This window comes from Balearica regulorum, chromosome 17 (assembly GCF_011004875.1).
Source record: "Balearica regulorum gibbericeps isolate bBalReg1 chromosome 17, bBalReg1.pri, whole genome shotgun sequence".
NCBI classification, from domain to species: domain Eukaryota; kingdom Metazoa; phylum Chordata; class Aves; order Gruiformes; family Gruidae; genus Balearica; species Balearica regulorum.
This window is the reverse complement of record NC_046200.1, coordinates 4,179,491-4,201,983: the sequence shown is the minus strand read 5'-3', so window position 1 is coordinate 4,201,983 and position 22,493 is coordinate 4,179,491. Positions and strand designations below refer to the sequence as shown.

At 46.5% G+C, this 22,493-nt stretch overlaps 1 protein-coding gene across 1 annotated transcript in view; it reads left to right on the top strand.

Moving 5' to 3' along the window:
• CCDC92 (coiled-coil domain containing 92) overlaps window positions 1-22,493 on the top strand; it is a 75,522-nt gene that overhangs the window by 30,184 nt on the left and 22,845 nt on the right. The window contains exons 3-4 of the mRNA XM_075769947.1: window positions 13,097-13,278; window positions 16,248-16,425. The gene's annotated coding sequence lies outside the window, so the exon portion shown is untranslated. The remainder of the gene's footprint in view (window positions 1-13,096; window positions 13,279-16,247; window positions 16,426-22,493) is intronic.

The following is a 22,493-nucleotide window of genomic DNA, read 5'->3' as shown; positions in this document are numbered from 1 at the left end:
TCCAATCATTTCAGACTACTTAATTCCTTAAAATGAGTAGGTGGTTTTGACTCATTCTTTGGCCTGTGCTACCATCCTCTAGCAGAATTTCTCCAGGTGCTGTTCAAAAAACAACCCTAGAGGAGATTTCGGAGGACTAGTGAGGGAGGAATAATATAACTGGGTGTGCGTTTTCACCCAAATTTTATCAGCAACCTGCAGTCTTCTCTCAACCACTATGCCGCTGCTTCTTCCCATCAGGAGACTGGAGCTTCCCTTTGGACAGGATCAAAGAACAGCACTTCCAGCAAATCCTCTTCTCATTTCAAAACAACTGCACCAACAGCACTCACAGGATTGAAGGCTCAGCTCTTTGGGCAAGGGTGTCTTACATTTAATAAGAGATCAGGTGTTGCAAAAGGAGGAGTTGGGACTGGGGTGTTTGTTAGGAGATGCCTGCAGATTTGTACATTGGCTGATAGGCGAATAGCCTCCATTGCCTGCATCATCCATGTGTCTGCAAGCACGTTCACTGGCCATGAGCCGTCTACATGCTGCATTCCTGCCATTCTAGCATTTTCACGTTCAGTTGGGGAGGAGGCTGTGCCTTGCAGCAGAGTGGATGGGGATGTGCAGTAACACACTTGAACATTCTCCATCGTGCAGTGCAGCAGGATTGATTTCCTGTGCTGCAAGGAGACAGGGCTGTGAGAACAGTGACTTGAGCCAGTGATTAGGAGTGTAAAAATATATATAAAGTTGCTATTTTTACTCTACAGGTACATAAGGTGAGAGGAAGAATAGACAGGGATAAAGGTGCATCCTCTTAAGGCTGCATTACCCGAGTCAGACAATGTATTAGATTATTTAGACTGTGATCTGCCAGCTTTGAAAGCCTTCCAGGTGAAGTAGCACTTTACTGTTGAGGTCAATACCATAGTCACCTTTCTTTGTCATTTCCTTTGTAATGAGTGCTTTTTAAGGAATGCGTTACCCTTTAGAGATGGGGTCTGAAAACAATTTTGGAGACAGAAATGCTGTTTGTTACCCCCACCCAAGTTATATTTATTTAATTTGGAATGAATCAACTGGTATTCAGTGCTGCCACACCTGGGTGACTTTTAAAAGTTTTGTGTAAGCAACTGTCTGCCCACACTTAACTCAGTCCTGTATCTTTGCATCTGCAAACACCATTGTTTGTTTTGTAAAGTACCTGAGTTTGCATCTGAATTGCTACAGTTGCTTAAAAACTTCCCATGATGGACATTTCCCATTTCCCTAGGTAGCCCATCCCAGAGCTTTCTCTTTATTTGGCTTTCCCTACAGTCCCATCTAAAACTTCCTTGCGATAAATTAAGCTGATTTCTTCTTGCTCTTCCCGAGGTTCTGGAGAACAGTTGCTATCCCTTTTGCAAATATTGGAAAATCATTATCATGTTCCCCTCATTCATCTCTCTTCTAGACTAAACAAATTCACTTCCTTCCACCTTTCCTTGCAGGTCATGTTCTCAAAACCTCTTTATCATTCATTTTATTCTCTTTGCACACACTTCACTTAGTTTATTATCTTCCTTAAAATTTACTACCCCAAACTGAGTGGATGGAGTTTCCCACTACAGGGCAAATCTTTTCTGAACCCTTATCAACTTCATGACATCCTGTTTGGCATGGTAGCCTATGCAGCCAGCCAAAGAATTCCCAAAATTATTTACTTTTTCAGCTATGTCTTTGGTTATATTCACACCAAATCTTAGGGCACCATCAGATGTGCTCTTTGTCTTCAGTTTAAAGTCCCTCCACTGAGTCTCAGCATGGCTGCAACAAAAAAAAAAAAAAAAAAAAAGGAGGACACGTGTCATAGTCCTTCTCTCAGTTTGAGTTCTCCCATTTGTGGAAAAAAATAAAAGGAGGGAGAAAAATATATCCTGGACATACTAAACAGCCCCATACCTGCCTCATAAGATCTTACAGCCCTTTAAAATATTTGTTTAATCTCCCAGTATCTTGGCAGGGTACATAGGTATTAGCGCTTGCAGGTGTTCTTATCCATTGATCTCAAAATATTCTCCTTGTTTTAAACATGGCAAGACTGAAGTGTTTGGAGGCTCAACTTTCATAGGCAACAAAGATCCCCTGCTCCATTTAAAGTCAGTGGAAAATGTAGGTTGCAAGCCAACTGGAGAATTGGGCTTTAAGTGACATGCTGAGGTCCCCTCAAAAGTTAATACCACAGCCAGGAGTTAGAGCCCAGGTTTCCTGAGTCTGTCTAGAGTCCGATGAGCAGAACCAGGCTGCGTCCCACTCGGTCGTATAAATACACCTAGCACAGCCGCGTGGTCAAACCCCTGCTGTAATTCCCCCTGTAATTCCACCTGGTCGTGGCAGGCATCACGGCATTCTGGAGAAGTCAGGTTGATCACAACTTGCTCACTAACTAGAAATCTTTTTGTTCGTCTAGTATTTGGTGGCTGGTTGCTTAGCCGAAAAGCCTGTTAAAGAAAACAAATAGCACCTGTGCCAGGCCCTGCCATACTCTGGCAGTAAAAGATATTAATAGTTTCCAGCTCTGTATTTTGCATGTTGGCTTGCCAAAGCTCACCTGCTCTGTGTGAAACGGGAGGCTGCTCAACGCTGGTCGCTGAACAAAAGGCTGGTCTGTAAAAGACAAATCTGGGGGAATTTTTTAAATTCCAAAAATAGACAAGAGGAAAAAATGTGCCAGCAAGATGGATCTCATTTCATTTCCCAAATCCCTCTGGTCTCCAGAGTTCATTCTTTGCTCTTAATGTTTCATGCTATGGCTTATTTTAGTCTCCTTAGTGGAAAGTTTAAAACATTTACTTAAAGGCAAAGCTTCAGCTGGCATAAACTGTCACAGCTCCCTTGGCTTCAGTTGCCTTCAGCAGAGGAGCTGCCCTTTAGCATTTAAATTGCTTATTAGAAAGTGGAAAACTGCATTGCTTGAAATCATCTGCAAAGACTAAGGAGAAAGAAATATAAAGGAAGGGGCCGTGGTATGGATTTCAGCTGAGAAACAGTCTTTCCACATGGACAGGTGCAAATACAGAGCGCTCCTGGCACGCAGTACTCTTCAAGTCTTTCCTCAGTTTTCCCTCCACAGCAGCTGCCAGTGCGCCCCCCCCCCCCCCCCCCCCCCCCCCCAAGGAGCCCTGAGGGGCTGGTGGTGCTGTATGTGGGGACAGAAGGAATGGAGGCTGCAGGCATCTCTTGCAGGACAGTACAATCTGCTGAGCACCAGCACTCTGGAGCCCTGGAGACATGTTAAATGGCCATGCCCAAATGGTGCTCCTTTGCGCCAGGGAGATGTGTCCAGAAGCACCAAGAGGGTTCTAGTAAATATTTTCCAAACCATTGATTATTTGGCAGGAGGTCTGACTTGAACGCACTTGCTGCAGTCTTTGGGTCAGCCTGGAAAGGTGCTGTCTTAGCCAAATGGCCAGGATAGAGGCTCCCTCTTACACCTGGCAAGTGCCAGTGCCCCTTCCAGGAGCCATTCTATCTCCAAACTCCATCCACACTGGCCTGTTTTGCAGCAACGCAGTACTGCCATCACCCCGCTCATCTCCATGCCCTGTTTCCTGCCTTGCTGCGTTGTTTTCTGTGCCTTCAGAGAAACATCACTTTAGGGCATGGCAGAGTGCTTCAGGCATAGAAGCCTGCTTCAAAAGCATCAGTGGTCCCTAATGAGTGAATCCCTCTTCCTCCTCTTACTCTTGCCTTCCGCATCAGATTCCGCTCTCAGACCTCCTGCTCAAGCGTAGCTCAGCTCCCTGCTCCTGCATCGCCTCTGCCTGGTATAGCGCAGTCCTGGTGATCATGCAGGGGTAAAACATTACTGTCACAGTTGCCATTTAGCTCAGTGCTTTTATGGGGAATGTCTGCAAGCTCTTCTTTTTGTTCAGCACATCCTAAAGGAAAAAAAAAAAAAAAAGAAAAAAGAAAAATTGGCAAAGGTACAATATGTTCTTCTTTACTGTCAAGTTAAACAAACAACAGCCATCTGAGCTTCCACCATTTTATGATGTTGGGTTCCGGCACTGGTCCCTCCGTCTTGTGCGTCCTGACTTAAATTGAACCAACCTCACTGATTCTCCAGTAAATCACATCAGCAGGGCTATTCCAGATCGACACCAGCCTGACTAAGATCAGAGGAGACTGCCAAAGCCCAAAGGATGGGAACAGTTATTTTGCCAGCACCCTGGCTGGATTTGTGTCTCCGTAGGAATGTGTACGCTTCCCTTTGCTTTTGCAATGGCACCAGCATGTTGATGAACTGCAGTGCTGCTATTTATCTCTTAATTACTCCCATGACTCACATTAAAGTAACAATTTTCCATAGAAACAAACACAAGCAGAGCTGACACCGCTTGAGCTGCCTTTATTCTGAAACACGTTTTGTACTTTGGGTTTTGAGGGTGGCAACTCTGCAGGCTGCTCCGCGTTCCTGGTGCCGAGGTTTGCCAGAGTTAGAGGAATGAGATTCACTGGGCACTCGCTCGCTCTGGGATGGGAAGGAAGGGTTACAGCCACTGGACTACAGCCCACGTGGGGCTGAGGACCACTCAGCACGCTGTGATTTCGGGGGAGATGGATGCTCGGGACAGGGTGGTTCCATCCCTGTTGGTTCCTCGGTGTTCTTAGGACATGTTCATTTGCTAATGTTCTTGCCAGGACACTCCCTTTGATTTACCCGTGGGCATCCCAACCTGGGCTGCTGCTCTGTGTTTTCACTTGTCTCAAGAGGCTGGATCAGGGAGAGCAACATGAATGCTATCCCTGGATCTTATCTGGGATACTTGTCCTGTTCTGTGCATTGTATTAATTACAGGTGCCACTGTTGGGTGGGATCATCCCTAGCTGAGTCAGTTTTTTAAAATAACTAACGAAATAATTAGCTGGCAGATCTCGGCTGCATCCTTTGGGCCAACCTGGCGTCAGTTCTCATGTGGGGTCCTCATGGACTTCAAGTCCTCTGAAGCTCTTTCCCTGTACTTGACCCTTGGAAAGCAGTATGTGTACTGGAGATTGGATGGTCAAGAGCAGTCTTTTTCTTTTACAAACCTGCCTGCCTTGCCTTGGCACTAGATTTGTCAAAAATCACCCTAGTTCTGTTCATCTGTGGAGCCAAGAGAAACAGGACAGAGCCAAAGCTGATTGTCTGATTTCTCTACTTGCAGCTGCCATTATTTATAGCAATTAGATGTTCCTAGTGATGGTGTCCCAGCGCCTCTTCCTCCTGCAGGGCAGGAGCAGGGATTCCTCATTCCTCAGAGCTGTATGCCTACCCTAAAATCGTCCAACAAAGGGAGCCCTTCCCAGGGCTTTGCCACAGGCAGCGCACCCGTGGCAAAGTGATTACATCCCCATTGCAGGCTATTGCCTCCCCATAGCCTTAGAGGAGGGAAAATGGCCATGCGCTATCTCTTCCCAAGGCAGAGAATTGTAATGTCCTACGCAGATGTAGATATGGGAGTGCTCAGAGCCCTCAGCCAGGAAACAGGGCCCCTTTACAAAAACTGCTACACGCACAGGCACGTAAAACAGACCGTTCCTGCTCCAAAATGCTCCTAGCATCATGGAAAAGGCAAGAGCAAGCAGGTGGATGGAGAGAGGAGGATGTGGAAGCACAGGGTAAAGCTGTTGCAGCACCCAGGGCCAGGAGGTTGCCAGAGGCATCTGCTTTTCCTTGCTCTGGGTTTTTGATTCGCACGCTGGGGAAAGCAGGGCACAATGGAGCTGAGGGAGCAGAGCCCTGCAAAGCTCGAGCGAGGCCGGCTCCAGACAGGCAGGATGATGCTTTTGCCACTGCATGTTTTAAGAGATTGTATGATTTGATGTAGTCTGTTAGAGTTGGCTGGTAACTTGCTTACACTTTGTCTGTGCAGATAAAGTTGCATCCATATTATACTTCAGTGCTCCACACACACCCCCCCTTTAACTTTGCGAAGTGCGGTTTAAAAAAAATGCAACTTTGGCTGTGCAACCTTCGCAGGAAATGCCTATAGAAACTGTCTGCACAGGAAACTTCTACAAAGGGAAGATGGGGGAGGGAGGTGAAACCGAGCAGACCTGGATTCTTCTCTGCAGATAGAGAGACCATGTGCAGCTTCTTCCCTTCCACTTCCTTGGGGCTGTTGGCTGTCTCTTCGTTTTGCTTCCCAGGCCCCACACATTACAAATGTCTTTTGTGAGGGCTTGTCAGTCTCCCACCATGCCAGAGTCCCATCAAGTTGCTTCTCCTCTGAAGAAGAAACTTGTAAGGGCTCAGTAGCCATGACTGAAGCCAGATTTTCAAAGGGGCCACCACTCAATAAACAGCAGGGCTTTTCTGAAAGTCTGGCTCTGAGGAAAGCCTTTTTTTTTTTTTTTTTTTTTTTTCTTTTTTCTTTTCCCCTACACATTGGAGTTGAACTAGGACTGAAGCAGTAATATAAGCATGAGGCTGAATAGGCTGAATATCTCTTCCCTGGAGGAAGTCTGCCGCCTTTATCTCTGCCAAGGTGCTGGAACCATCTCCCACAGAACCGATGTAGACTCATTCCCCAGGCTGCAGAAAGGGCTGGGAAGGAGAGAGTGAGAGACAAGTCTTCCTTGACAAGAGAAAGAGATGGAGCAATCAAACAGTTCTTCTAGCAGGCAGGGCTGTATTTAGGCAGTGCAAGCCCCTGCTTTGTGCCTGAGCACCTGAAGTTTCCAGGCACGAGGCCAGGATTTCAACTTTCCCTTAAACAAGCACGTTTTTGACCCAGTCAGGGAGACAAAGTGTATCAGCTCACTGAATGTAAGGAGGGCTACCTGTGTGAGCAGGGAGTGGGACTTGCCCCTGTTCTCTTTCCACAGTCCCTTTTTAATCAACTTTGAATAATGGCAACTGAGAAGCACCCACCAGTGAGGGACCAGAGCAGGAGCAGATGGCATAGGAGAGATGCCAGGTAGGGCCATGGCGCCCATCACCTCCTTTCTGTCCCATGCAGGACTTGTGTTAATCACGGGACAGCCCCTGTTCCACTGACCACAGCAGTGTCGTGGAGGTGCAGGGATTCATGCAGGTACAGCAGGATCAGTGCAGCGAAAAAGAACAATCAGAAGGAAAGGAACTAAAAAAGATCTCCCATGTGTCTCCCCAATGTCTCCCCCATGAAAACCTTCCCAATTCCTGTGTCCTGCCACAGGGTTATTGCCTTGACTTGCCTCACACATTTGCCAGCAACAGATTCTTTAAAATATTTACCATTTTTTGAAGCGAGAAGGCAGAGGGAGGGGACTCTTTTGTTCCTTCTCCTGGTTTAATATAGGGCTTAATTTGAGCTATGAAGCACAAATACACTTGAACTGGGCTATTTGCTTGAACAGTCAGACTGCAGTCTCCCTTGTACCAGGAGGTGGCTCTGCCCAAAGTCCTTGTACTCCCAGGATGCAGAAACACCAACTAAATAACATCTACCTAAGTTTTCTTTTCCCTAGAGGTTGGTGGGGGGTGACAGCAGCAAGTGGCTTGTGTTTTCACAGGTAGGGGTTCCAGTCTTGTTCCAGAAAAAGAACTTAATTGCTTCTTGCTTCTCCTGAATCAGGGACATCTCTTGAGCCTGGCAGCTTCAAAGACACGTCCCCCACACTCTATCATAACAACATTTAGAAAGCAGTTTGAATTTCTTCCAGCTGGCCTCATGTTACAAAGATCCCTATCAGCACCCGGGAGGAAAGAATTAGCAAGAAAAACAAGCGTCTCTAAACTTCAGAAAGAAAAAGAAAATGCAAAGAAAAAGGCCATGTAAAAAGCATAGATGTAGCCCAGTGACGTCCAAACAATGTGCTCTTTTCCTAGGGTTGTTTGAGGTAGAAAGGATCCTAATGATTGGGTTTTCTTGTGTCAGCTGGAGACTTTGAACACTAACAGCAGGATTTTATCAAAGCTAGATGCATTTGCACAGGTACTGTCTATACAACCTCCCTCGTGGCCATTGGAAATGAGCACCTAATGTGACTATTAATACAGGCAGGAGGCTGTGCCTGTGGTAGCAGGGAGTCACCAGGGCAGACAAGCCAATACACATGGAGTTTCAAACACATCTGCTTGGCTCTTCATGCCAAAGTCCTTTCATGCCCCTCAAGGGACTTCTTGTGGCGCTCTCTTTCCCCAGAAAAGCATCACAGTTGCAGACTTTTCCCTTTTACTTGGAGATCAAGCAGTCAGGCTCAGGGTAAGCAGTGGGAAAGCCTGGAACAGGCAGCTCCCTTAGTAGCAGAGAGCTTCCCACACCCAAGGCGCTCCCCAAATCTTAGCCAGTCATTTTTGTTGTGGTTATTGCTGAGCAGCCTCCTCTTGTGTTGCTGTCCTGCACCCCAGCCCAAGCCCTGCAGCCATCCTCGGCATCTTTCCTTTGGTACGCAGACTGACTTGCTGACATGTGAACAACTCCTTTTAAAGAACAGATACCCTCCGTTTCAAAGAGCAAAGTCCCTCAGGCAGCTGGGGAAAACTGGCAAAGGACACAGACTGAATTTGTTTTTGTTTTGTGTTCCCTGTGGTTCTTCACACGAAGCCAGTGGCATGAGATGGTGCTTGGGGACCAGAAGTTGGTGCCTTTGCACATTAGAAACCATTTCCGTTAGCAAGCCTTACAAGCACTGTCTCTGTTTCTGTATTTGTGATCCCCACAGTGCTATTTTTCTGCCTTTCCCAATACTTTCTCTTCTTCCCTATTCCATCTGCCAATGGGCCCAGCCTCTTAGCTGGCTCTCTTCAAAGGAGGGCATTATGTTATGCCATCACTTCTCCTACTGTTCTTTTCTCCAGCAAATTTCCATTATGATTGGACAAAAGTCTGGCAGCCATCACCTCTGCTCTTTGATGACCTTTGGTTGCTTATTGAGCTAATACTCATAATGTAACTGTGTTCACTTGCTCTAAGTAAAAAGATGGATAGATACATAGATAGATATAAGGATGAAGGGTGGGAGCGCAATTTTTGGTGATTACTGGCCCAAGTTGAGTTGGAAGGGGTGGGAAATTGCATTGAGCTGCACCAATTTACACCTTCCAGGACACTGACTTGCTCTGACAGTGAAACATTTCTCACTAACAGAACTCAATCTATTGTCTGCTTGGATTTAGTGTGCAGTTAAAGGAAAATTCACAAGGTGCACTTAAAGCAAAACTTACAGATTGATGTTTCAGCTTCTAAGAGTCAGAAAAAGTGAACTTGAGCATATGTAACTTCAGACAAGCCTAATCTTCCCCTCTTGCTGAGAAGATTCACATAGCAACAGTAAATGGGGCTTTCTTCAATTTGCTTTATCCTGTGTGTATTTAAGATAACCCTTTTTTTCCAGAATTTCATTTAGCTACTCATACTACAAACACAAGGACAGATGGTCACCAGATCAAACTTAATCAGCATTCTGTATGCTGGATTTTGAGCTTAGAAATTCATCTGGTTCTAGTAAAACATAGTCTGAAACCTGCCTCATGTTTAACTCAACCACAGAATTGTATTACATTTCTAAGCCTCCCCATCCTCACAAGAGATTGAGAAGGGAATCATTGGGCAGTTTTAAAAAGGGGTTGATTAGGAGTTTAATTATCAGAGATCAAGATCTGCTCTGTTACTGGTGTCTCACTGGAGAACAGCATTTTTAGCATAGGACTGCAGCCCAGTCCTACCCATTTGTTTCTTCTTGAAGTTCACCACAGGGCTAAATCCAGCTCTCGAATCAGAGGATGCAGTTTTGTTCGCATCCCCTTACACCATGCTGAATTCAAGGTCTAGACCTTGGCGGTGCACCCTCAGTCAAGGCAATTTAAACTATTTTCCCATGGCTGCTTCTCATTCCTCTTCTCATCACGCTCTTCCCTTTTCTGCCTCTCATTGCTCTTAGTTGTTAGCCTAGCAGGGCTGAACTCCACGCAAGTGCCTGCACCCCAAGGAGTTGACGTTACATAGACAGGACAAGCAACCACCTCCCCCAGGGCCAAGGACCACAGAGGAGGAGGGCTTTCAGGCTTTATCAGTCTTCTACGTGCCCACGAGCACACAGGTATCCAGGTGCATCAAAAGCCATCGCAAAGGCTCCTTTTCCTTAAGTGAAGACAAGGTTTCACCTTGTGTCCTTAAATCCTCTGTCCTTCAAGCTGGTCTGATGATCTTTTTGCCCTCTTCAAAAACACTCAGCTATTTTATCCCTCATGCCCCAGTCTGTTAGAGATGCATATACCACTGCATCGAACTTTGCTGCCTTTATTTGCATAACTGTGGCATGGGGCTGACTGGCTAGAAACCAAAAACCACTCCAAATGGCACAGAGGCGACAGCCATCTGTGTCTTTTTCACATTTGGTTTCATTGTTTTAGGATCAAATCCAACCGCTGCAACCTACAGTAACTCTAGACTTTTCAAGGCTCAGACCTTTCCATATAGCACAGTCTGTGGTTTCACTGTGGAGAAGCAAACCTGGAAAAAAAACTTGTTGGACTGGATCAGAAGTATTTTAGTTAGTGCAGCAGGAGCTGCCAGTGGTGAAAATAGCACTCCCGGAGCATGAATGAATGGAGTGGTGTTTCATTCTGTGCATGCTAGACAATTTAATCCTAACTTGCCATTATGATTACACTGGGCAGTTTGCTCTTGAGATGTATTTCCATTGCCACGTAATAAATATAAATGCTTTTTATGAGATACTCATGGATGGAAGGCATCTAGTGGTTGCTAAAGGTTATTCTGATGATGTATATTCAAAGCCCTCCTGTTTGGCATTAATTAGCACAATGTACGATTTTGCAATTTCCCAGCACAGACGCATCCAGATTCCTGCTAGGAATTGGAAATGGCATCACCCGCCACCCACTCCTCCACCCAAACCAGACAGCACTGAGCCAGTCCCTCCCCCACATGAAGCTTGTGTATCCCCCGCAACCCCATGGCAGGGGGCATGCAGGGGCTTGGAGGGTGCAGGATTTTTTTGCATGACAAAAGCAAGCCATTTCTAACAGGTCTGAGGCTGGATTGTCATGAAGGTCTCTGCCATGGGTCCCAAAAGTCCAGTGCCATTAGCTGGGGGCAATCAGAAGCTCTTGATTTGGCACGTGGACTGTGTTTCTCTGATGTCCAGGTCGAGGATTGCTGCTGCAGGAAGTTGATGCCCACAAGAGCTCAAATCCCTAAGGGACTGATGGCAGCTTGTGACCCACACGCTGATTTGAACTCTTCCTGTCACAGCACTGGAAGGAACTGGTGTAAACCATTCCCTTATGTGTTTCCTATTTCTCTGGGCTTGGTGGCTCCAAGCCGACTACAGCTGCTTCCTAATGCAATACTAAGGAAAATGCATAGGACGTACTATGGGGGCTGGATTCTGTCCTTGCTAAAGGCCAAGAGAGAATCCGATACCTGGCACTTTTTCTGCCTATTTTATACCTGTTAGGTGTCTGAAAAGCATTTGCTACCAGCCCCAAGCTGCAGACCTAATTAAATGCTGTACCAACCAAACTGCCAAAAGATAAAAACTTGTTTCAATGATATTGCATGGAACATAACATAGCTAAGCAGATCCTCTAATTAGGAAAATACCAACTTACACTCATATCCTCCTTCTGCTTAGGCATGCCCCCATGGGTAGGTTGCCCTGCTGTTCGTGGCTTCTGAGTTCCTTGCACTGAGCTGAGAGTGCTTTTTCCGATGACTTTGGTGCACTGCTTTTTTGTGTCCTCAATGCAAAGGCTCTTTTTTGCTTTTTTCTTATTAGTGGTTATATCTTGCTTTATGCAAGGACCATTGATTGGCCTCTGAGCTCTAATGCTGGAGCTGTTTCTTCTGTGTTAATCTCTTACACAATAGCCATCCTCTTGAGCAGGCTGTATGGTGTGAAGGAGGTGACTAATGAATAGTTGGGACAGCGTGAAGGACTGATGGGGCACGGTTACAGTCCTGCAGCTGTAACCCATTGCACCCACCATGAGGGACAGCCACCACTGGAGCCTGCCTCCAGCGTCACCATCCCTGCAGCATCGAAGCTCCACTGCAACTCAACCTTTCCCAGCACCATGGTTTCTGCATGCTCTGCCCAGTGCTATAACACGCAGGCTTATATGCATCAGTTAATTTTCTTTTTTACGCCTCCAGCCTCCCTCCAGATAATTTTTTTTTTAACTCATAAATACATTTGTTGCAAGTCAGATGCCAACAGCTCCTAGTGCCAAGAAGATGCAGCGCTCCTTCTGCTTGCTCTGTTTTCCTGTGAACTTTATCAGTTTTTGCTTGTTTCTCTGTGACCTTTGGAGCCCATTCAAAGTCATCTGTCTTTTGCTTTGATTTCATTTCAGTCCAGTGCATGTTGCCAGCTGATTTGTTGCCTGTTTTTACACATCACCGGCAAATCACCACCTCTTCATATTGTTTAGACAGTCATCAAATCTAGGCTTGCCAGCTCTTTTTGTTAATGGGCTAGGAGGGATTGTTACATGTAGCTGATGTGACCAAAAAGGGACCAGAAAGCTGCTTAATTCCAGCTAACAAATCTTTAAAGACTAACGTGGGACTTTTATGGCTGGATCAGGGTCTGGCCTATGTTATGGACCCAAGGTTCGCCTGTATGTCTGCTGCACCTCACCTTCCCGCTGATTAGCGGGGCACTTCAGCTACCATGAGCACTGGCTCCACTGTGCTGGAAATGTATCCCTCAAGTTGTTGTGCCAGAGATTTGGCTTGTGCTGGTTCTGGGATGGAGACAGTTTTTATTGTAGAGCTGGGTAGGACCTCCTGGGTCCTCTCCTACAGCTGGTCCCAGTTACAGGCAGCCTGGGATCAATGGGAGGTGAAGGAGCCTGGTTGCTTGTAGCTCTGGTTATTCCTGCAATGCTAGCGAGAGCCTGGGTAGACATGGGAGCCCCAGGTGAGGTGCAGAGTCCACAGGCCATGTTCAGGCTCAGCTCCAGCACCACGCAGCCCACAGAGTGCTGCTTCCATGCCTGGAAGGCTCCACGTTTTTCACATATTTCTCAGGAGAGCTATATTGAGGCCCATTTGTGGTGAAAGACAGGAGTACTTTCTCCATGACTTCTTTATGTTTTTCTGCACATTTGTCTTTGTTGCCTTTACAGCTCCAGGTATCATGCTTGATCGCTCGTTTAAGACCAAGATTTCGTCTGTGGGCCAGGAGTAAAGTCCGTATTTCCCTCCAATACAGAGGACAGTCAGAAGGGGAAGGCATAGCACAGTTGACCAAAATGCAGACTTATCTAGGCACCATGGGCATCTCCCACTGCATCATTCAGAACCTGAGGTATGTGTTTATTTCTGGAAGCAAAAACATAGTGTACATAGCTTTAAACTATTCTGACTCCATTTTCTCTGTATGGGTCCCCAAGTCCCTAAAGCAGATGATTTAAAGATGTAAATGCTTACTGGTTAGATGTAACTGCGATGATTTTACATAGCGCAGTTTCAAAGGTGACCTGCACGCTTCTTGGGCTCTCCACAGAGGTTTAACTTTTATTCTTTCTCCTTTTGTTGGTTCCCTTCCCATAAATCATCAGAAGGAAAACATGTGGATGTTCCCTTCCCATAAATCATCAGAAAGAAAACATGAGGTGGGGAAAGCCAGTAGCAACCCTTAAACGAAAAGTAACCCACGATTAAAAAATGTTAGTGTAAACAAAACCAGCCTTTTCAAGTGCCCTTCTCCCCAGAGACAACCCCTGCAAATGCTAACAGGGCTGGCCTGAAAAAGAAAAGCAGGAGCAGCACATTTACAGATGGACGCTCAGGTCAGTGCAAAACTTAATACAATCAGATCTTGCCCTGCAAACATCCGTGCCCTTGCTTAACAGCACAGGCAAGCCCAGCCCGTGAAGGAAGCGGGGCAGTTTATAGGCTTAGCCATTTGCAGGTTAAGGGCCTTATTTTGCTGTCCTGCAGTCAAGTCTTGCAGTATAAAGATTAGCACAGGGTTGTGAGCCACATGTGGCAGAGAGGCTCCCTCAAAGAGGGCTAAGCTGCACAGGGCGCCCAAGAGCCCAGCGTGCCTCTCGTCCTGCCGATCCACTCCCACAAAACTGCTCACAACCTACATGTTAGCAGCAGTGGGGCTGTGGGCTCCAACCCTGGCTTGTTCTGCTCAGGGCCCCCAGGGCCACACAGCCAAATACTGGGGGAACTTTAATGTTCCTGCAGGCCATCAGAGCAGCCAAACAGGCTGTGGAGGTCAGGCATTAGTCCTGCCTTGGCTTCAATATGCTCTCTTGAGCACTATCTGAATCTCAAAGGTACCAAGTCTGCAGTTAAACATCTGATCCAGATTGAAGCTCATTTGCTTACACAGCCTTGCAACAGAGAGCTCAGTTCAAGCTCGGTAATTTAATGTTTGCCAAGGTTTTGCATTGTGTACAGAAGTCTGTGCTGCTACCAGCACCCACCATGCCAAGTCAGCCCACGTCCTCCTGCCACCCATGGAGTTATTTGCTCCAAAGCAAAGCATAGTAATACCACATCTGGGGGGGTTACAAACCCTAGAGAGGACTTACACATCCCAGGGACCCCGGCGCAGCCAGCTTGCTGGGTTTACAGTGTGTTGCAGGCACATCTCAAACTTGAAAGGCTAAGGAAAAAGGCATCACCAGAGCCCTGGGGCTGGAGAGCAGCCTGGGACAGGCCCATCTCTTGCTGTTCCAGTGCCCACGTGTGGCCAGACCCTGAATCTTTTCTGCTTTTACTTTGTTGTATCCAAGTGCAGGGCAAACTCTTTGCAAAGAAAACAAGTGTCCTCTGCTGGCTGCAAGCAAAAAATGCATGTGGTGATACCCTGGCTAAGGACTGCATTGGAGTAGAGATGTGTTATGTGGAGTTTGTGACCTGACCTTGTTTTAAAGACAGAAAATAAGCCAAATGTGAAACAGAGCTACAAGCTGGCTGCTTGCAGCCCACGGCATGGACAAAGGAAGGGGGTCAGGGTCTCTGTGCCTTCGGGCTGTGGGTGCAGGGCAGGGTGCAGCCCTTCTCCTTGCAGCCCCTTGCTGGGGGGGGGGGGGAACCCCAAGTGGGTCCCCCGGTACAACCCAGGTACAGCCTGAGATGATGGAGACTGGAATGGGGGCAGCTGCACCAGAGGGGCAAAAGATCAGAGGTGCCCAAGGCACAGGAGCAGAGGAGCTCTTCCCCAGCACGAAGCACATTTTGGGCAGTGCCTGCAGAAAGGACGTAAGAGCAGGGGCCAGAATCCAGCATGCGTTTGTTCTCTGTGTTTCTGAAATAATCCCTCAGAGATCAATGGGGTTTCACATCTTTCCCCATCTGTTCTTAATCTGTTCACTTGATAGATGCCAAACCACCATACCCCATATGGAAAAAAACAAAACAAAATACAAAGCCTTATATCTCCTCTGGTTTTATTCAGAAACGTTCCCTGGAGCCTGGCTCTGTTCATGCCCCAGGCGTGCGTGGAGGCCCAGGGAGGAACGTGCACCAGGGACAGATCTGCTGTCAGCAGGGTGTCACAGCAAGGTCCAGAGAAGGGGTGGCCAGGGCACAGACTGTATCTGATGGAGCAGCTTTTTGTTTATGCGAACCCAATGACTCAGGTTGGTGATTATCTGCTGCTGGCATCCCTCTGCTGCCAAGAAGCCTCACCGACATCTCCATCCTGTTGTTCCAGGCACTGCGGACTTGTACAGCCAGAGACTGTCCCAGCCATGCAGGAGGTGAGCAGAGAGAAAGGAACTGCCTTGCTAAAGGTCACAGAGCAGATAGAGCCAGAAGAAAAACCAGTACCCAGGACCCCCCAAAGGCTCCAGTCAGTTGGTCAAGCAGCCTCTCATCCCAGTGTTATCTCAGATTTCATCCTTGCAAAATCTGTTGAGGACGTAAGCAACAGCATTTTAATGGTACCCATAAATACTTTATTGAAGGCTAAGACTCGGTGACTACAGCACTGTCATTATCAGTGCCTGGACCAAACCATCCCTGATAATAAATAATACAGGATAACTCCCAACATCTAAAAATATCCTATTCTAAGCTGTTCCTATCCTCTTCCTATCGATCAGAAGGTCTGAGTATTCGCAACAGCTCATATAGTAAATGGACTTTAACTTTCTTCTTTCCAAATACTGAAGCTGGCTCTTTTCAGGACACTGCTGTGTAATTTACAGGTCTATCACCAACTCCTAAATAGTTGCCAGGTTCTTTGAACTCCTTTGAAAGTGAACACAATAAAAAGATATGAGCCAAGACTGACCACAAGTTTCATGTCTGCAGGTTCCTACGTGCCTTTTTTGGTCTTTTCAGCAAGCTAATGGAAACCAATTCTGTATCTCCAAGGCAAGATGATGAGGTTTTAGAGTTCCCCTGACTAGTAACAACATAGAATTGATACAGTTCTACAGCAGCCAAATGCCAGCGCATCTCTACATCTCAACTATACCATTAGCCTCAGGTAAGAGAGGGAAGGAAGAGATTTACTCTTTGCATATCGTTGGCTTAATCAATCTGAAATACAATCCTGCCAGTCTGAAAACTGGTTTGAAACAGTGATGGTTAAAGACCTGTGCAATTTGTCCATTACCCCAAGAACAGGGTATTTATATAAGGTTCTGATGACCAAAAAGGAGAGCTGGGAAAAGATTCAGCAGCTCTGATGGGAGAGGGAAAATGGCATAGTCTTGGGCTGTTAACATCACAGCATGCCCTGCTCTGTTCAGATGCTGCTTCACACTAGCCCAAGCCTATGTTAATTTAATAAATGAAAACATCCTGTGCCTCCCCAGTTCGGTAAAGGTAGGATTTGGGGTGCAGGAGACCTCCTTTGCTTACTCTGCATGTTTTGCCAGTATCCCCCAACTCCCTAAAATGTCAGGAGAAAGATCAACAGAGTGAAATGTAATCTCAAAGAGAAACACAATTTTTTTTAAAATATCCTCATAGCAGCAATCATAATAAAAATACAAACCTGAGGTTTGTAAAAATCTAGCAATAAAACCACAGACATCTTTACAACTCCCAGATACACAGCGTTCCCCAGCAGCAAACACAAAAACCCTCCCAGATGCAAGGAGCAAAACTATAACTGAGGAACAGGTCTAATTGTTTTACAGCCTGCAAAAAGAAAGGCCACACATGACACCAATTCACAGGTCATTACCAGTCACCAGCAGGGAAGATAAAACAAAATCCCTTCATTTTTCCTCACCTAGAGACCATGGAGCAGCAGAGTCATACGGAGGGGGAATGTTACACTTACAGGCAAGTGCGTGTTTTAGGTTCATAAAGCAAGCTCAGATCTTTGTGCTGTTTCCTGGTCATTTAAAGCTCTTCTCTTTGCAAGCCAGACTATAGGCATCTGGACTTCCCTAGCTAACAGTAAGCGTGTTCTGTTCCATGGGAATAGAGATCATCTCTCTTAAAACGTGAGGCAGGCCCCCAGGCAATGTAGCTCAGCTTCCCAGCGTGCTCTGGCAGGTTAATTGATATTTCCATGCCTTGAATCTCCCAACAGCAAAATGAATCCTGTATTTCTCCCACTTTTTGTCCAACAAGGTTTAAAGCTCTTCATATATGCACTGCTTATTATGAGGAGGCCATGGAGGACTGTGGCAGCAGAGGGCTGGTTGTGTGCAAGGTGATCAGACTCACACGAGTATTGAGCAGGATTATAAAGCACTGAGTGCGGTTGGTGTGGGACTTCTGGACCCTTAGAATCGTTTAGCCTAGTACTTTCTTATGTGCTTGACTTTACTCTTAGGTACAGCCAGGATTTTGAATTGCACACCTGCTTGCCTGTATTGATAGGTGTGCTGGTTTTGGCTGGGATAGAGTTAATTTTCTTCATAGTAGCTGGTACGGGGCTGTGTTTTGGATTTGTGCTGAAAACACTGTTGATAACACAGGGATGCTTTCGTTACTGCTGAGCAGTGCTTACACAAAGCCAAGGCCTTTGCTGGTCCTCACACCACCCCACCAGCGAGTAGCTGGGGGTGCACAAGGAGTTGGAGGGGACACAGCCAGGACAGCTGACCCCAGCTGACCCAAGAGATATTCCATACTATATGACGTCATGCTCAGCAAATAAAGCTGGGGTAAGAAGGAAGGAGGGAGGATTGTTCAAAGTCATGGTGTTTGTGTTCCCAAGTAACTGTTACGCAGGATGGAGCCCTGCTTTCCTGGGGATGGCTGAACACCCGCCTACCGATGGAAGTGGGGAATTAATTCGTTGCTTTGCTTTGCTTGTGTGCACGGGTTTTGCTTTCCCTATTAAACTGTCTTTATCTCAACCCACAAGTTTTCTCACTCTTACCCTTCCGATTCTCTCCCCCATACCACCGGGGCGGAGGGGGGGGAAGTGAGCAAGCAGCTGCGTGGTGCTGAGCTGCCGGCTGGGGTTAAACCACGACACTGGGGGAAGCAGGTATCAGCCTGCTGGCCGCAGGACCTGCTGAGATGATGGTGCTGATTCAGCTATTGACAACTGCAGTGACTTGTCTTTTCTTCTGTCTGCCATGGAAATGAACCCATGTGGTAGCAATGATGGGAAATTACTCAGAAAAGAAAAAAAAAAAAGTTCAATGTAAGCCAGGGTTAAAAACTCCAGAGTAAACACAGCTTCTTTTTAGTACCATACAACTGTCAAGTCACATTGCAGTAGGTTTCTTGATGCTGATAATTTAACGATTCTTTGGCCCAAGGGTACATCTGCTGCTGCGAATCTGCTTCTCCAAAGCTGCTTTATCACTGACCTGAAAGGAAGCAGTCATGGCTTGTGTGTAAATTTATGTGATGAGAGCTAATGCATGGTAATAGCTACAGCGCATCTAGTGGGTCGGACAAAACAGACAAGGTTCTGTATGTGTGTTTTGCTCCCTGAACACAGAGGTCACTGGCCTTTTTCCTGATGATCTCTGATAGAATACAGTAGGCAGAGCCTGGGCATATATATATAAATCTGTCAGTGATTACTTATGTATTTTGACTAGATTTTTTTTTTATATAAAAGCCTTATAAAACAAAAGAAAATGCAGATGACATAGGTCTTCTTTTGCACTCAAAAAATGTTTGTTCTTCTCTTAGTTCTAGGCTGTTCACAAGTTGTCCTTTTTCCTTCGTGGACTGATGGTCTAAGTTTAGCTGCCTAGTTGAAGAGGGCCTTAATCACACCCTTTCTGACTGAAATGGAAACCCTTACTCCCCAGGTTCCTGGGAAGGGCCCATTATATAATTGAAAGGTGGGAACTGCTTTTGTCCTTGTTAGGATATGTACAATCACAGAATTCTGGCTAACATCCATCTCATGAATTAATGCTGAAAAATAATCGATTTTCTAAGAGTCTGGTTGGTAAAGTAGAGATAAGGGAGCTGATTGAGTAAGGGGCTGATGCCTTCTCTCAGCCAGCAATTGTAGGAATGTTTTATATTCAAGGAGCAGGTCAATTCACTTGCACATTTAATGGATGAGGTAAGGGCAGCTTGCGCTAAATTAGCTTTCTGGGCAATGTATGATAATCAGGGATGCAAAACCCTTCTGGCTGCCTGCTGCTGCAGGGAGCTGCCTGCATGCACTTCCAGAGCAAGGCTTGGCAGATCTATTTGTAGGTGATGCTCTCTTGTACTAAAAACAAACACTGATGCTCCTGAGCATCCCACTATAAAGCAAATGACCGCTAAAACAATGCTGGCCGATGTGCCACCTTGGAGAGATGACTGACCATGCTCTGCTCAGTACCATTTTATTAACGGTAAGCCATGCTGCAGCAGAGTTGCAAGAAGGATCTCTGTGTTGTGCCTCCCTCCATGCACAGAGACACACGTGCCACTTACAGCAGCCCGCTCCCACCTTCTGCCCCTCTGGTCCCAGATGTCAGGCTGGATTAGGTGTCTCCTGGATCCTGACCTGCTTTCTCCAGTTCTGCTCCTCAGTCGATGTCTGAGCCTCAGTTCCAGCACTTGTCATCAGATGTTACTTGTTCTGCAGCAGGAGGCTTCCTCTTGCACCAGGAACCCCACTGGCCTAAGTGTTGTGCAAACAAAGGAAAAACAATAACTAAAACCAGTCTCTGCCGTAAGGAGCTGACAGCATCTCCCTTATTTCTACCAGCTTCTGTAAATAAATCCTTGGTAATGTCACTGTGCTTCAGAGGATGATAAAAGGAACTGTCGTCACTCCCTGACACTGACTTTTACTGCCATTCGCTAAGCTTTCCCCTCCCTCTCCCATGCAGGGAGAAGTTTGTTAAAAATTAGATCTCATCTGATGACTGCTAATTATCTTAGAGGCTGTTGGTAAGATGCAGCAAAGGGACCGAAGATGGCACGCAAGCACAGCCCTGCGGGAGGAATGCTGGCTTGGCCGGTGTCACTGAGCAGAATTAGGCCTTCGGTATTTTAACTGATACTTCTTCCATAGGATCTCTGATAGCAAAGGTACTAAATAAGGATTAGTATAGAAGTCTCTCTGTATACACACACACACTTAGGTACATTTGGTTCAGATTTTTAAAATCTTGCTTTTTGGAACAGGGAGGGATCACATCACCCTTCAGAACTTAATATTTTGGTTTAATTTCATCCTGGCTGTTGTTCCCCACTTTGCTCTGGGAAAGACTCTGCATGATAACTTTCCCTTGTCCTATCCCCAGCACACTGCTGTCAAGAGCAGAAGACTCGTGCAGTGACCTGCGGGCTGCCTGCTTGCAAGGAGAGACAGCCACTCCGGTGCCATCTCCTTCCCGATGGGGTGAATGTGAAGCTAATCCCAGATTCTCATCTTAGTCATGCTGATCTAATTAATAGTAACTCTTTTGGCTTTATGAGGTGGATGGTGTCTGGATTTAGATCTGCATTACCAGAAACAAAACCTGGCCAGTTGTGCCTGTTGATATTACAGATGCATGGCAAAGCAAAGCAACATCCGTGTGCGGTGACACAGGAGAGATGATGAAACTTTTCTGCTTCCAGCTCTGCAGTCTGCTGCTGTCTCTTGTCCCTGTACTCTGTGCTCCTTAAACAACAAAGCAAGGAAAAGAAATTGAGAGATTGAGAGAGGGGCACCTTAAAAGCAAAGAGCCAGCAAGATTGGGAAGATGTACTGCCCCTAATGTCCTGGAAAATCTCTGTCCCAGCTCCTAGTAGAACCTGGAGAGCAAACCTAAGACCACAGAAAGCAGGGGTAGGAGGCAGATCATCTGAGACAGGCACAGGACGGGATCAGCCTTGCCCTAATATCTCCTTGCACTCGTCTCCTGTTAACTAATTAGCATGGGTCTTTTAAAGTACGCATGTCCCCTCCACCGAGTACACACCAATTTCCACTCATCCTCTTACCTGGTCCCTCCCTCTGTCCCCAGACAGCATGGAAAGGAGAAAAGCCCCGAGCTGGCGCTGGCAGACAGGTGCTGCTCCTGCTGTTGGTGCTGCTGGGAGCCCTCCTTCCTCCCCAGGCATTACGCTGTCTGGGCTTTGCAAGCCACTTGATTTATTTCTATATATAAACTTTGGAGATGCTTCGTGCAAGCAACATGGCACATTTCCAATGCAGCCAGGCCAGCCCACAGAGGGCATGTGGGGCTACGTGGCAGGGGATCAGAGCAATTCTTCAGCTGGTCCCAATACAGAGTGGCCAACCTGCAACTCTCTGCTTAGCAACAAGGTCCTGGAAGTCCATGCAGATGATTGCATCCCGTCAAATCCAGGCAAATCCATCAGTGCAAGGAGTTCCCTGCCCTGTAGAGCTTGACCATAAGGCTGAAGAATAAGCTGTGAAGGGACAGAGGTTCCTTGAACCAAAGTCCTGGACTCAGAGGTCCTCAGATCTGGAGATTGCTTGCTGGATTTTCTGCCTGATAGTGTCAAATTGTGCAAGTCAAGAAATCTGGATTTTATTTCAGTTTTCCCCATGGATTTTCTGTCTGACACTGGGGGGGGTTGCTTAGAGCCAGTCTTTGACAGGATGCCTGCAGTTTTCACAGAAAGTTGTAACTGCCTGAAGCACTGATAATTACGCTGGAGGTACAACCCACAGGCAACATAGGGCCTTAAGGACTGCTGTACATCATATCATAGCTTTTTGTGATCTCTGATTTTGGGAGACCATAAACAATGTGAGACTTTACTGTAAGATGTTCACATCCCAAAGCCTTGATGGAATGGGGGTTTGAATTTCTGGGGAAAAACCCTTGCCATCTCCAAAGTCCAGGAGTTGTGATTGAGGCCAGAGCTTCATCCAGCCCAACTCTCTGCAAAGAGGAGTTTCTGAGCTATAATTAACTGTATTACACAGCACCCTCCTTTTCAGGATTTTATAGAGCTTTGCAGATATTAATGACACATAATTACCATGCTCGCAGCACCCTGCAAGACAAATATATTCCCATTTTGAACATGAAGAAACTGGAGCAGCTCAGTGGCCCGCTCACCTGACGAGGGGCAGCAGACGCTGCTGCTGAAACAGAGCAGCCTTTTAAAGAATGACAAATTGGGGTGACATTTGCAAGATGAAACTTCACAGAACTAAAA